Source organism: Drosophila gunungcola, assembly GCF_025200985.1.
Source record: "Drosophila gunungcola strain Sukarami chromosome 3L unlocalized genomic scaffold, Dgunungcola_SK_2 000002F, whole genome shotgun sequence".
Lineage (NCBI taxonomy): Eukaryota > Metazoa > Arthropoda > Insecta > Diptera > Drosophilidae > Drosophila > Drosophila gunungcola.
The window spans coordinates 1,123,888-1,127,070 of NW_026453178.1; the positions used below are offsets into that span (position 1 = coordinate 1,123,888).

General features: G+C 32.1%; 1 long non-coding RNA gene across 2 annotated transcripts; it reads left to right on the top strand.

The window, feature by feature from the left end:
• The first annotated feature begins 449 nt into the window (after positions 1-449).
• On the top strand, positions 450-2,570 carry LOC128257306 (uncharacterized). Of its 2 annotated transcripts, none has more exons than XR_008267853.1 (5): positions 450-1,285; positions 1,607-1,628; positions 1,729-1,800; positions 1,876-2,116; positions 2,216-2,570. It is a non-coding gene; the product is annotated as an uncharacterized LOC128257306 (long non-coding RNA). The 2 variants fall into 2 exon arrangements; XR_008267852.1 differs by having other exon boundaries at positions 2,008-2,116.
• Positions 2,571-3,183: the final 613 nt, after the last annotated feature.

The following is a 3,183-nucleotide window of genomic DNA, read 5'->3' on the forward strand; positions in this document are numbered from 1 at the left end:
AAAAAAACGACGAAAATTTCCAATTAATTTTGATAAACGCGGGCCCACTACGAAAAAATAAATGATGCATATTGATGTTGGGGGCCGAAGGAAAATTTGTTTGCTGCCCCAAAGCGGAAATTGTAACTGTGCATTGATTGGAATCGGGAAAAGGGGATAGGCAGTGCAACCAATTGTTGCTTATTAAGCCGAAATCATTAAAAATCTGTCCAAACAACAACAGCGACGAAGCAACAAATTTTTGTCTACGAAATGAAGCCATTTCAATCAGGCGTTTTATGAGCGTTTCTTCGGCGCTTTTTGCCCGCCCGTTTCAACTGGATTTTTACGATTTACATTTACAAGAGTCCGTCGTCTCTCGATGTCTATCAAACGATTAGGCCCAGTACATACTATATATATACACATACATATAAAAAGAGAGAGAGTGTGTCTGTGGGTCTTAACCCAGTCGGAAGTTAGAGAACGCATTCCAATAAAAAAAGCTTCTTTCATACATGCTTTGCAAGCGAAAAAGAATGTAAGAAGCTAAAAAGAAGCATTTTTTATGCATTCTTAAGAGTTTTTGTGAAATCGTCCCTTCTACTACAATGCATAAAAAAGCCTTCTTTTGCAATGTAAAAAAAAAAATGAAACCCGAACGATGCCGATCGTCCGATATTTTGAGATCGTGTTTTTCACCGAAAATCTCGCTTACCAAAGAACGCAAAAGAAGTCTTGTTTTGGAATGGACAAAAAAATGGGAAACAAATTTAATCTATTTTTCTTAATGAACAGCAGCGACGTAAATATATACACTTTTTATCTTTATAAACAATATCAGAACGCTTTGTTATGTTGGTGGTATATGACTTGTTAAACTTTTCCTAAATCTAATTCTGTAAAAAATATTAATATTTAACTTTATTAATAATAATATTTAATATATTTTATAATGTATTAGAAAATTATTAATTTGACGCAGTTTTTTATATATTTTAATTTTAGGTAATAATATATACAAGATTACATGATTCCTTTTTAAAGCGTTTTGAATTATTATTTTACATTTGCCGGCGCTATAGTTTCCTCCGCAACTGTATACACAAGGAGTAACCGAACAAACGGTACTCTAAAAAGCAAACGACAAGAACAAAAGGGAAAAGGCAAGAAAGCGCGCGGCCTTTTTCGTTTCTTTTGCATTTCTCGCCACTTGCATTTTGATTTTCAATTGAAATAGCTGGTGTTTGTTTGATTTGATTTGTGATTTGTGAAATTTATATATCTTTGCGGTTTTAATTTTCAGGTAAGTATAGTGTTAATATAAACAAACTACATATAAAGGAGTTCCAATACTGTTCATAAAATAACATGAACCAAACACTAGATTAATTAAAACAATATGTGATGTGTACCTGTGCCAAAAAAACATTCAATTTATAAACACTTATTAACAATTTTATATTCAGTGTACGGTCAAAACAAATGTAAACAAATTGTACCTAAAACTGTGTGTGGCTGTTAATCAAACAAATAAAAAGAATTATTTTTTTGAGCGTACACTGCAATAAGACTTGAGTTTTAATTTAATTAATGCGTTTTAAATATTATTTTCGTTTACTTCCAGAAAAACTATTTCAAAACAAAAGGTAATTATATATATTTCATAAATTTAAATTTTTTGTTTTGTGAACTCGTTTTGTTTATTTGTGTGCTCTCTTTTTTCTCTCTTCCTTTACTTCTACCTAGGGTGGACTTACATCTACATACGAGTAGTGTATTTAGGGTGGACCTAAGAACACAAATTAAGTGAACAAAAATGTAAGAAAAATAAACATAAATTTAAATAATTAGACATTACATAATTAAAATATTTAATAATTTAATTGAAAAAAGATATTTTACAAAATAAACACATATGATACCTATGAATCTCCTTGAAAAATTATTAGAATGGTACCATAATAATAATGTTACTAGAGATCAACTTGATGCACTTTTAAAAATGTTTGAATTCGGAAAATCTAGATCTTCAGTAGGATATTAAGTCCAAGTTTGATAATGGAGCTTAATTATGACGGTACTAGCGACAGGGAAGGTTTTGCGTCCTACATTCATTTAAATGAAACATTATTTGGTAAGTGTTTACAAACTTACAATCGTATTTTAATTAAATTAAATATTTCCTTCTCATTATTATATTTTATATTATATTTTCTCATTATTATATTTTCAGAGTCACAAAGAAGAGACGGTTACCGCTTCACAGACCATTTTAAAGACCTTCGACTGGCCTTCACTAGGGCCAAAAATAAAACTTATAAGGGTAAAAGTATGGCCAAAAAGATGAGAGAGGACGAAGACGGCCAGGAGTAATACAATAAGTTTTAAAGCATGTTTATATTAAAAAAAATTAAATAAATAAAATTGGAATTGACAAAAGAAACGGTTCCCAATAGCTTTTTTGGGAACGATAATATTTGCATTCTTGGGTAAGACAATTAGAAGGCTAATTTTGGAATCATACTAAATGTGTTCTTGTGGAAGGGATCAATATTCATTCTTTAGATGTGTTACGCAATGCTTGCTTTGGAAGCTATCCGGGAGAGTTCCCGAGGAACGTTTCTATGTTCATTCTAACAGTGCGCTGTAGAATGCTTCCTTCGTAAAGTACAAATGGAAGGGAAACCCGAGCGTTTCCGAAGTTGAAACTATCTTCCAATGGAACGCATTAAGACTCGTTCTTAGATCGGTTCTAAAAGAAGGCTTGCTTTTTGTCCCGTCTCGAACAAAAAGGAAAGGAAGCTTTCAGGGATCTGGAATGCGTTTTGCGCATGCAAAGGAAGCGTAAAAGAACGCATCCTGGAAGCAAGTTTTTTCCGACTGGGAATGACCAGATTAATGATGCCAAAAACATGATGGGAAGCGATAGATTAAATGGGAGCTATAAAAGCGATTTAAGTGTGGGCAGTGGCTGGGCCTTGTGGATCTAAGGAAATTCTTATGAAGGAAGAAGCTTCTTTGAAGCAACTTTACATATCTCAAATATCCAAAGAAGATATTTTCTTTAATGTCATTTCCAGGAAGAGAATTTCTCGTTTATTTACATATCTACTTATTTTTGTAACTTAGTTGAATGCAGCATACATCAAATTCCATGAGTTCATTCATGAATAAATACAAACAGATTTTGGTTATTAGCTA